General features: G+C 41.1%; 1 pseudogene; it reads left to right on the top strand.

The window, feature by feature from the left end:
• Window positions 1-8562: 8562 nt before the first annotated feature.
• On the top strand, window positions 8563-8675 carry LOC117095588 (annotated as a pseudogene).
• Window positions 8676-11943: the final 3268 nt, after the last annotated feature.

The raw sequence follows: 11943 nt of genomic DNA, 5'->3' as shown, positions 1-11943 counted from the left end.
TCATTCTTTTTCAGACAAGCGCAGTGGCTCACTCCTGTAATCCCAGCACTTTGGGAGGCCGAGCTGGGCAGGTCAGGACTAGCCTGACCAACATGGAGAACCCCGTCTCCACTAAAAATAAAAAATTAGCCAGGCGTGGTGGTGCATGCCTGTAATCCCAGCTACTCAGGAGGCTGAGGCAGGAGAAATGCTTGAATCCAGGAGATGGAGGCTGCGGTGAATCCAGATCACATCATTGCACTCACGCCTGGGCAATAAGAGTGAAACTCCATCTCAAAAAAGAAAAAAAAAAGAATCATTCTTTTTCAATAAAATAAATAATACATTTATAACATGAAAAAATTAATATGGTATTCATAGAAGAGTTCAATAAGGCCATGTTCTTTATTTTCTATAATTAAATTAAACTACTTTATGAAACCCAATTTCACTGATGGAGGAAGAGCAACGTGCATTTAAATTTGCTGATTAAACCTAATTCACATTTCCTTGCTTAAAACACTCTCTTTCATGGAAATTTTCAGTCAATTCAAAATATACTTTCCCATGAGGGCATTTTTCTTTTCCTCCTCCTTTTTCCTAAGATGGAGTCTGCATTCAAAGTAAGCTTTTCAAAGCTTCATAGCAAGAAGCAGGACCTCTAGTTTATTTAACCTTGAAAAGATCATCGAGCAATTTTTCCTTTGCTTGGGAACTGTGCTTTTCCTAGTATTGTCTCTACCTACAATGTTCTTCTATTTAGCTGCAAGATTTCTTGTGATTTTTCTCCTTTGAAATGTGCCTGGTTTTTTTAATATTACTGCAAAAGTAATGGCTACAAAAGGCATCGTGTTGTAGATTTATTTACATCTCCTCAATCGCAAGCTTCATATTTTAAACAAACATCTATATCTCCCTCTTAATCTTCTCTCTTTTAATTTGGTTTTTCTGTGCATTTTCTAGCTGTGTTTGTCATGATGCTCCCACCTTCTTTGCTGCCAGTGCCAGTGCCAGGGTCAGATTGCTCTAAACTTACCTTATTACCATGAATATTTACATTGGCTTTAAGCATCCTATTTTTGTCCACTGCTCTATGTTCCTGAAACTGCCCAATGGGTTCTCCTTGCCTACTGCCCAGACAAAGCCAATTTATCAAGACAGGGGAATTGCAATAGAGAAAGAGTTTAATTCATGAAGAGCTGGCTGTGTGAGAGACTAGAGTTTTATTATTACTCAAATCAGTCTCCCAGAGAACTCAGGGACTGGTGTTTTCAAGGATAATTTGGTAGGTGGCAGGCCAGTGAGCCTGGAGCACTGATTGGTTGGTTCAGAGACGAACTGATAGGGAGTTGAAACTGTCCTTTTATGCTGACTCAGTTCCTGGGTGAGGGCCACAGGACTGGTTGTCAGGTCTCAGTGGGGACATCCCACTGTCAGAAATGCAAAAACCTGAAAAGACATCTCAAAGGTCAATCTTAGGTTCTGCAATAGTCGTGTTATCTTCAAGAGTAATTGGGGAAGTTGCAAATCTTATGACCTCCAGAACAATGGATGGTAATTATTTAGAATTCAAGCTCCTCTCATCCTTTCTTGGTAGCCTTTCATTAGTTTTACAAGAACAGTTTAATTTGGGGGAAAGGCCATTATTTAAACTATAAACTTAATTTCTCCCAAAGTTAGCTTTGCCCACGCCCAGGAATGAGCAAAGATTAGCCAGCCTGTGAGTTAGAGGCAAGATGGAGTCAGCCATGTCAGATTTCTCTCACTGTCATAATTTCCTGTTACAATTTTTGCAAAGGTGGTTTCATTCCCAATTGTCTTTATAATTTTCCATTATTACACATTTAAAATGTAAACTGACAGAAAAATTTATCTAAAAATTAATCTAAAACTTCCAAACAGTATCACTACTTCCGTATTATCAGAGAATACACTGCAGGAAGTAGAGCCAAGCATACCAGTAATCACATGTTTACAGACTAATCTTCCTTTGGCTGTAGTTCTAGAAGAAAGTTGATCAGATATGTGGACTGTTTGTGTATTTGTGTAGCAAACATTTTCAAAAAATAGTGGTAGTGACTCATAAACTGGTAAACATGTTTCTCGAAAAAAAAAAAAAAAAGAAACCTAACTCTTGGTGAGCCTTCCAGGACTCATGGAGGAGGCTCATTTTTCAGCTAACCTGTCTCATAGACTAGAATCTGTTATGTGGACCTGCAACATTAACCAATGTAGTAGACACTGTCAGGCTGGAGCCAAGGAAGGCCTTTTTGCCACAGCTTTTTCAGCTGTCAGGTCCTTCAGGGTCAGGCAAAACTGCAAAGAGCCTCCTTGTCTAGGTCAATGCCCTTCCCAAGAAGGTCTACCTCCAACGACTAATACATGGAGGCTGGGTCATTTCAACCCCATGCAGAGCCACACTGACAGAGCATCTTTAGTTCCAACTTTCTCCATGGAGTCTGCAGAGGCTATCACAGGGCCTGCTTTGACGCTTGGCTTCTCTCTCAGCTCAATCCTGCATACTTTCCCTTCTTTCCACAGTAAACTTCCTACATACTAATCTTAGTCTTGGTGACTGATTTCTGGAGAACTCAATCTGCTGCCACATAAGCTCACTTTCCTGAAATATTAGTCCTGTTTCTTACAGTACTGATACCATAACAAACAATTATCTGATTTTCTAGTCATTCACTAAGCATAAAATATTACACAAACCATCTAACCTAGTGGTTCTAAATGAACCACTGGAGAGATTTCTTTTTTTTAATATTAGTATCCAGACCAATTAACTGTGGGAATAGGCCCCAGGAATCTGTATTTTTTAAGAGCTTTCCATGGGGTTCTAAAGTGTAGCCAGGATTGAGAACACTCAATGCTTTCAGGAAAAAACATACAACTAACCAAGGGGGGAGAAAAGGATTCTGCTGCATTTGCCTGTGCTTATGTACGCTAAAACATGTTCCCACCACCATATGCTAGCCGGTTTGCACATACACCCATCACCTCTGCTTTTGCTCATGTTCCAGTGGGTGAACTATTCGTGCTTCTGGTCAAGACCAGCTTCTCCCTCTCTGCAATGGATCCCATCTTCTCAAAGACCTCTCTCTAGACAATGCCCCCTTGGGTTCTGCACCATTACTTCTTCTTTCTCCACTGTATTGTTTCCGTTAACATACAGACAGCCAGCGATGTCTCCATTCTTTACAAAAAGAAGAATCTCAACCCCACACTCTTCTCCAGCTACTTCCACTCTTCCAGCTACTTCCACTCTTCCAGCTACTGAGTCATGTCTCTGCTCCTTTTTCAGGCAAATGTCTTCAAAAAGTTAATTGTATATGCTTTCACTATTTCCTCACCTTCCATTCTCTCTTGAGCCTACTTTAATCAGGCTTTTATCCCAACCCTCCAACTAAAGATGCTTTTATCAAGGGTGCAGTGACATCGACATTGCCAGACTTAGTCTGCATATTGCTAAATCTGTCACAAGCCTTTGACACAGTCCATCACTTCCTCCTTGGACACCGTCTCAAGTGTCTGATGTCCTGAATAGCACACCCTCTTGAGATTCTCCTCCTGCCCTAATGGTCCCAGTCCTCCTTGCTGGCTCCTCATCTTCCCAGTCACTACACATCACTTTGCTGAATGAGGGGATTATCCCAGTTTTGTGGCTTTAAATATTATCTCAATGCTTGAGATACTCAAATGTATATTCCCAATGCAGACTGTCCCCCGAATTCCAAGCTTATTTACCCCAACTATCTCTTTCAATCTCCGCTTGGATATAAAATTATCATGTCACACTTAGATCATGTCAGTTCTTCTCAGTCTCAGTAAATAACACCACCAACCTTTTTTTTTTTTTTCTTCTTTTTTCTTTTTGGAGTCAGGGTCTCACTCTGTCACTCAGGCTAGAGTGCAGTGGTGCGATCGTGTCTCATTACACTCTCACTACAGGACTCAGGTAATCCTCCCACTTCACACTCCCGAGTAGCTAGGACTACAGGCACATGGCACCATACTCAGCTAATTTTAGTATTTTTTTGTAGAGACAGGGTTTTATCAGGTTGCCCAGGCTGGTTTCGAACTCCTGAGTTCAAGTCATCCACCCACCTCGGCCTCCCTAAGTGCTGGGATTATAGGCATGAGTCACTGTGCTTGGCTCCAAAATCTTTAAAGCCTTTCTAAACTGTTCTCTTTGATTTCATACCACAAAATTTGTTAGCTCCACCTTTAAAATATATTTAGATTAAGACCTCTTTTTATCACCACCCTGCTGTCACCCTAAGAAACCATCATCTCTCAAAATAAATCCTAATGTCCTTTGGGCTTTCTAGGCCTACTCTTTATACCCCAGGCTACCTGTCCAGGTGAATCTCTTCCAGCTCTCCTCCATGAATTTCTGTCTCACAGAATGCATGTACCACTGCACTTTGTAATGTCAATCTCTCCCACCAGACAATGATTAGATTCTTAGTTGTCTCTTTATCACCATTCACAGTACACTGACTGAGCACAAATTTAAGGCTTCAATAAATGGTAAGTGAATGAATAATGAATGAATGAATCCTACAATATTGACTATAATAGATAAAGAGATATATTGACCTGCTTGACAGAAAACTCGTGGCTATTATTAGCTACATTCTCTGTGCATGCTAACTGGAAAGAATTTCACACTTGCTTTAATGTATTCATTTTTCTCCTGGATTCAGTTGGTAAAATTAAATTGTCTTTCTTCTTTTCAGAGACTGATTAATTTAAACAAAAGGGCATGTGTAGTGACCCTCACAGCACACTGACCAACTTAGTCGACTCCAATAATTCAACGTATACAAAGAAAGCCTGTTAAGACAGGAGCTAATGAAGCCAACAAAATCAGTTCTAAAAGTTTAGAAGGTCCCTAATAATCTATATATTGTTAAATTATTTCAAAATTATTTATAAAGAGATTACGTAGCTGTTACATATTCCTGGATAACTTTAGTTGGCAGAATATAATCTCTTAAAAGTTTTGGCCATTTTTGTTTTTTATGTAATTCTATTTGATATTAGTTCAGAGAGGCCCAAAATTAAAAATTAATGTGTATTTCCCTAATGAGAGTGACTTCATGATTTGCATTCACATTAATTTTCAACAGCCTTACTTAAAATTGTTTTGAATTAGAGTTTTGTAATTAGGACTTAACATTTAAATCATATTCAGGAGACTGTGCATATGGTTAAACAGACTGCCAGAATAAATTATGAGCTAACAAAATAGTAACCTATTACTTAAAGGCATTTGGTAAGTCATATTATATTTATCCTTTTACATCTTCTTACAAAAATATTCTCTTAGGTTTCTTAGTCACAGTCCATCCCCCTCATTTGACCCACACTTGCTCACAGTGATGTCACCTTCACCATTCCATCCCAGACCTTCAAACCTTTGTGAAATCCTGTGAGCCAATGACACAAGGGGAAAATTTAGTAAAATACTAACACGTTTATGTTGCTGCCAACCTGAGGTCTGATCTCTTTTCCCCAAATCATAGCGTAGCCTCCAATAATTCATTTCCCAATTTAAAATATCACCTTCCCAATATTCTATTTAGAAATTGGCAGGCTGGGCGCGGTGGCTCAAGCCTGTAATCCCAGCACTTTGGGAGGCCGAGACGGGCGGATCACAAGGTCAGGAGATCAAGACCATCCTGGCTAACACGGTGAAACCCCGTCTCTACTAAAAAAATACAAAAAACTAGCCGGGCAAGGTGGTGGGTGCCTGTAGTCCCAGCTACTCGGGAGGCTGAGACAGGAGAATGGCGTAAACCCGGGAGGCGGAGCTTGCAGTGAGCTGAGATCCGGCCACTGCACTCCAGCCTGGGCGACAGAGCGAGACTCCGTCTCAAAAAAAAAAAAAAAAAGAAATTGGCAAAAACTATAAGATCAGGTTGAACACAATTGTATTGGTTTTCTTGCCTGACAACCCTCCCATGTTCCATTCATGCCCAGCTTTTTATACCCTAGCATTGTCTGTTTACCTCTACTGCAAGTTTTCACAGCCTCAATACTCCTGATATTTGGGGCCTGGTGATTGTTTGTTGTGGGGGGCTGTTGTGTGCATCATAGGATGTTAGTATCCCTGAGTTGTTCCCACCAGAGATGCCAATAACAACTCCTCCCACCCCTACCCTAGTTGTAACAACCAAAAATGTTTTCAGATGTAATCAAATGTCTTCTGGGGATATAGGGGGAGGGACAAACTGCCCCAGTTGAGAACTGCAGCTCTGTGATGACTGAAGTTAAAGGTTTTTCCAAATGACACAATTAGGATTCACACTGAAAGATCACTGGGATTCAAATCCACATCATCTTAATCCACAATGCATTGTCTTTCCCATAAAATGGAAATCTTGTACTAGATAGATGCCAATTTAGTCATGGGGTGCTGCTGAAGATCATGAGTGTAATGACATGTGATGGTTAACTGTATGTGTCAATTTGGAGGGTGTTTTTGGATGAGATTAACATTTAAATCAGTAAACTTTAAGTAAAGTAGATTGCCTTCTATAATGTGGGTGGGCTTCATTCAATCAGTTGAAAGCCTAAGAAGAACCAAAAGATCGGCCACCCCCTCAAGAAAGAAATTCTAGCAGACTGTCTTGAGATGGAAATGCACCATCAGCTCTTGTGGGTCTAAAGTCTTCTGGCCCACACTGAAGATTGTGGACTTACCAACCTCCATAATTGTATACATCAATTCTTATAATATATAATGTATATACATACTATTGATTCAGTGTCTCTGGAGAATCCTAATGAACACAAGGCATAATAGAAATAACAACATGTATGTTTTCTTCCCCATCACACACTCTTCCCCAAGTCAGCAGAGTCACCCATATTGCCTTGAGAAGGAAAAGCAATGTTTATTTTTGACTCCTGAATATTGTCAAAGAATCAAAAGGGAAGGTTTAAGGGAAGTAACACCCAAAGTATCCATGATAATGGAAAAATTATAAAGAAAGTAGAGAAGGTGAGAGGTGTGGGGCAAGAGACAATGGTCTGGTCCTGGTGGGTCCCATGAAAAGGTACAGAACTAATACCGAGAGCCCAAAGAACACCTGGGGGCTGGCCAGTGCTTGGGAGCCAGGCCAAGGTCTGTAGGAGACCAAGTGAGGGAGCACCTTGCATCACCTGGATGATGGAGAACCACACTGACTGCAATCTGGTAACTACAGTGTGGCCATCAGCTGCCCATGTGTTGCCTGTGAATTGTGCTGCAAGACTTTTCAGAGGCCCATTCAAACTGCTCAATGTAGAAGGAACCCCTCTTTTTCAATGGCCAGGGCACTTATAAGCCTCTTTGCAAACAGAGATTTGGGTTCCTGGGTACTCAGAGAAAAGGAAGGGAAAGTCGCTGCTTCGGTGAAATCAGGAATGCTCATGCTGTGCCTCCTCATGCTGAGAATGACATCCAGTGATAAAGAAAGGTCATGAGACGGGAAGTATAGTCTTTACTATGTTGAGTAGAGCAGAAAATGCTGCAAAGCTAAATATAACACAGAGATATAGGGTCACCTTTAGTGTGGCTTTTTAAGTTCTGAGAAACCAAACTTTCCTATAGCTGCTTTGTTTTAAATCATAAATAGCTTTTCTGATTGTGTGCTCTTTTTTAAAAGAATAGAGCTCCACTTACATGCAGATAACATACCTATATTATGACATCTACAGGTGTTGGGAGCAAGCCCCCCAAAATCTGGTCATAAACTGGCCCCAAAACTGGCCATAAACAAAATCTCTGCAGCACTGTGGCATGTTCATAATGGCCCTAATGCCTAAGCTGGAAGGTTGTGGGTTTACAGGAATGAGGGCAAGGAACATCTGGCCTGGCCAGGGTGGAAAACCACTTAAAGGCATTTGTAAGCCACAAACAATAGCATGAGCAATCTGTGTCTTAAGGGAGTGTTCCTGCTGCAGTTAACTAGCCCAACCTATTCTTTTAATTTGGCCCATCCCTTGGTTTCCCATAAGGGATACTTTTAGTTAATTTATTATCTATAGAAACAATGCTAATGAATGGTTTGCTGTTAATAAATATGTGGGTAAATCTCTGTTCAGAGCTCTCAGCTCTGAAGGCTGTGAGACCCCTGATTTCCCACTTCATGCCTCTATATTTCTGTGTGTGTGTCTTTAATACCATTGACACTGCTGGGTTAGGGTCTCCCTGACCGAGCTGGTCTTGGCAATAGGTTCTTAGCTTATTTGTATAAATAAAATTATTTCAGCTGGATGTGGTGGCTCACGCCCATAATCCCAGCACTTTGCAGGGCTGAGGCGGGAGGATCACCTGAAGACAGGAGGTTGAGACCAGCCTGGCTAACATGATGAAACCCCATCTCTGCTAAAAATAAAAAAAATTAGCATGGCTGTGTAATCCCAGCTATTCGGGGGACTGAGACAGGAGAATCACTAGAACCCAGGGGATGGAGTTTGCAGTGAGCCGAGATCACGCCACTGTACTCCAGCCTGGGCAAACAGAGTAAGACTCTGTCTCAAAAAAAATTTTTTTTAATTATTTCTATCAATAATATATCATATGAAGTGCTCCCTTAGACAGCATATATACTAAAATTGAAACAATACAGAGAAGATTAGCGTGGCCCCTGAGCAAGAATGACATGCAAATTCATGAAGCATTCCAAAAACATTTTTTTAACAATAATAATATCACATGAAAATGGCTAAACATAATTCACCAGTTTTGAATTATGTGTTTGGAATAATCTGACTTAAAATATAGGTTAATCTACCCTACGAGCAGACTCAGAAATTCCACTCATAAGGATGTACCCATGAGAAATGTGTACATGTGTCCACCAAAAGACATGTACAAGAAAGCACATGGCAGCTGTACTCATTAAAGCTCAAGACTGGAAACAACCCAAATAACCATCAGTGAGAGACTGAATAAACAAATATAGGTTTAGGCATACAACAGAATGCTATACAGTGCTTTAAAAGGAATGAGCTGTTTATACAACATGAGTGAATTTCAAAAACAGTGTGTTGAGTGAAGGAAGCCAGACATAAAAGTACACACTGCATGATTCCATTTACATGAATTTCAACAACAGACATGACTAATCAATGATGGTGTAAGTTAGAAGAGTGGATGACTCTGAATGCAGCAAGTATTGACTAGAAAAAGGCATTAAGCTTGCAGGAACATCTACTAAAGTGATGAAAATATACTATATCTCAATCTGGATGGTGGTTCTCAGGTATTTACGTATGAAAACTTCATCAAGCTATATACTTAATAATAGCACATATACTGAATGTTTGTAGTATCTTGGGTTTAAGTTATATAGAGAGACAAAGAGCTGTGCACAAAATTCACCTTAAGGAGCATCAAGGGAATAAAAAATAAAGGCAGTCATGCCCTGGTCTAAAGTATATGAAACTGAGGTACCTGATTTAAAGAGTCATGTTACTACATGTTCACATGATGTTATCAGAAAAAAATATTCAAATACAGAGGCTAAATGGAAAATCATAAAGGTAGTTCTTTGAAACAGCTACTTGCTGTCCAGCCGCCTCTCACATAGTGTATTAATTTTCTTTTTTTTTTTATTTGAGATGGTGTTTCGCTTTTGTTGCCCAGGCTGGAATGCAATGGCGTGATCTTGGCTCATTGAAATCTCCCCCTCCTGGGTTTAAGTGACTTTCCTGCCTCAGCCTCCCCAGCACCTGGGATCACAGACATGTGCCACCACGCCCAGTTAATTTTGTATTTTTAGTAGAGACGGGGTTTCTCCATGTTGGTCACGCTGATGTCGAACTCCCGACCTCAGGTGATCCGCACATGTCAATCTCCTAAAGTGCTGGGATTACGGGCGTGAGCCTGTAGTATTAATTTTCTACGGCCAGCATAACAGCTTACCACAAACTTAGCAGCTTGAAACAACAAAAATGTCTTACCTCTCAGTTTCTATAGATCAGAATGCCAGGTTGGCTCAACTGGCTTCTCTGCTCCTAATATCACAAGGCCAAAATCAAGGTGTCAGCCCTCTGGGCTCTTATCCAGAGGCTGTGGAAAGACTCTTTCTAGGCCCACTCAGGTTACTGGCAGAATTCATTTCCTTGGGATTGTAGGTCCCTATTTCTGTGCTGGCTATCAGCTAGGGACCGCCTTCAGCTCTGAAAGGTTTATATCTCTTCCTTGTTAATGGCCTCTTGCATCTCAGAGTCAGCATGGACATGTCAAATTCTTCTCAGAGTCTCTCTGACTTCTTTTTCTGCTGCGTCTCTCTGCTGCCTCTGGCCACAGAAAATCTCTGCTCTCAACAGCTCATGTGATTAGATTGGGCCCACATGGGTAATCCAGTTTAATTTCTCTATTCTAATTACATTTGCAAAGAATTTTCACAGGTTCCAAAAATTAAGGTATATATACCTTTGGGGTCCATTTTTCTGCCTATTACACATGTGCAGCTCCATTTGGTGATCCTGGATGTGTGGTAGCAGGCATTTATTTATATATTGGTGCTTAATAGTCCTTATTGAACAAAAGAAAGAAGAACAACTAATACATGTAGAGTCTGGTCATATTTAAGTGATGGCATCTTCATCTGAGCTATTAGGACATTCTCTGAAATATAAGATCTTTCCTTTTGCTACACTACTTTAACAATTCTGATCTTTGATCTTGAAGAAGCCTATTCCTAGAGAATAGCTGTTCCCCACAAAGCTACATAATTTTCTCCTACTGAAGAGTACGTGTCAGGCTGTGTACAGTGGCTCAGGTTGATAATCCCAACACTGGGAGACCAAGACAGCAGGATCACTTGAGCTCAAGAGTTGGAGACCAACATAGTGTTATCTCATCTCTACTAAAAATAAAAAAACAAAATAGCCAGCCATGGTGGTGCACACCTGTAGTATCAGCTACTCAGGATGCTCAGGTGGGAGAATCGCTTGAGCCCGGGAGATCACAGCTGCAGTGAACTGTAATCACAGTACTGCACTCCAGCCTGAGCAACAGAGACCCTGTTTCAAAAAAAAGTAGGTTTCAGACAAAGGTAAACCTTGAAGGCAAAGGATCAGCTGTGCACGGGTAGCCATCCTCTCCTTTCTTCCCTAGGAAGGGCACAGTCCCTGCCCCTACAGTTCCCTATGCTGCCACTCAGGGACAGCAGCTAGGCTGGCATGGACTGTCCTAGAGAAGAAAAGTAAAGAGAAAAGAAAAGTGGCTTCCTTTTTTGAGACATGGTCTCACTCTTTTGCCCAGGTTGGAGTGCAGTGGCGCAATCAGGATCAAGGCTTACTGTAACCTCAACCTCCCTGGCTCAAGCAATCCTCCCGTCTCAGCCTCCCAAGTAGCTGGGACCACAGGCAAGCGCCACCATGCCCAGCTAGGTTTTTCTTATTTTTTGTAGAGATGCAATCTCACTGTGTTGGCCAGGCTGGAAGTGGCTTACTTTAATGCAACGATATATGGAAGGTGATATATGATTCCTGGTCATCTGAACTGTCATAATTCTGAGTATGATCATAGAGTGGCACCAGAATCCACCTTAGTCGTGACATAAGTAGACGTTGCCTTGGCCACATTTCCTTCTCCCTTTCGTTGAGCCCTTTGGTATCTACTTTGCATAGCACATCAGAGTTTACAAATTTTTTGCTGCAGATATACTCTCATTTGGGCCTTCAAATAATCCTGTTAGGTAAACCAGGCAAGCATGATTATCCCATATTTCATATATGATATTTGAGGTTCAGGAGTGTTCAGTGACTCCAACAAGTTTACAGGTAGTGAGTAGCAGACCAGACTCTGTATTTAGCAGTCTTTCCACAAATAGCCTGACAACAACATCTGTACCAGCTTCCAGAATTGTCTTGCTCTACCCCCTTATCAAATCCCACCCTCTGAGCCTCATTCACAATCAAGTGTGAGTAACTGATTGTTCCCAGGAATGTTTG

The sequence above is a fragment of the Trachypithecus francoisi genome, unplaced genomic scaffold, assembly GCF_009764315.1.
Source record: "Trachypithecus francoisi isolate TF-2019V2 unplaced genomic scaffold, Tfra_2.0 Lachesis_group13, whole genome shotgun sequence".
In the NCBI taxonomy this organism is placed as follows: domain Eukaryota; kingdom Metazoa; phylum Chordata; class Mammalia; order Primates; family Cercopithecidae; genus Trachypithecus; species Trachypithecus francoisi.
This window is presented reverse-complemented; position numbering and strand designations above follow the sequence as displayed.